This window comes from Dipodomys merriami, unplaced genomic scaffold, assembly GCF_024711535.1.
Source record: "Dipodomys merriami isolate MVZ:Mamm:240054 unplaced genomic scaffold, mDipMer1.0.p SCAF_1536, whole genome shotgun sequence".
Taxonomy (NCBI): Eukaryota; Metazoa; Chordata; class Mammalia; order Rodentia; family Heteromyidae; genus Dipodomys; species Dipodomys merriami.
Window position 1 is genome coordinate 137,520 of NW_027202867.1, and position 838 is coordinate 138,357.

Genomic DNA, 838 nt, shown 5'->3' on the forward strand with positions numbered 1-838 from the left:
GCTGAGTCATCTCAAAGGGTGCTATGTTCTGAGTCCTTGAGAGGTAGTTATCCCCAACAATCATACACACACACACACACACACACACACACACAAACCGGGGTCATTGTGTACCTGCATGGTATGTGGAGTGGAGGGAGACGGAGGAGAGTCTCCTCCAGCAGAGTCTCCTCCAGCAGTGGGGCTAGGGGAGAATCAATCCCCTGGGAAGGGACTGGGGTTGGGGGGAGTGCTGAGCTGAAGTGAGGCTGCAATTGCCATGGCTTGGAAGCCTTAGGACCCAATCAGGGCTGGGCTTGCAGCCAAGGGTGGAGGGAGGAGCCTAGCAGAAGAGGGGACATGGCCAAGGGAAGGAGGGGTAGGGACCAGGGCTCACTGAGATGGCAGCAGTGGCCAGGGGCATGGGGATAGGCACTGGGGGAGGGAGTAGGCACGAGGTGTCCCAGGAGAGGAGTGGGGACAGAGCGAGAGGGAGAAAGCAGAGAAAAGAGCAAGCACACACACAAGGGCAAGCAGTTTCATGATCTAGCAGCCTCCCTGAACATTGCACAGGTCCTGGTGGGGAGCACAGAGCACATGGTGCTGGCCCAGCAGGCACACTGCCACGGGAAGCCACGAGGAGTTGCGGTGGCCATGGCGGCCCTGAGTTTGAGGTCCCAGCATAGGGAGCACGGAAGTGATGTTGGCACCTGAGGCAGGGGTGACATTGGAAGAGGAGGAGGAGCAGAGGCCTCGTGCAGCCCCTCTATGTTTCTGCAGAAACATCTGTGGCTTCCCAGCAGCATGGCGTTTCAAACATAGTGCTTTCAGCTTGGACCCGCGTTGTCTCTCACAGTCG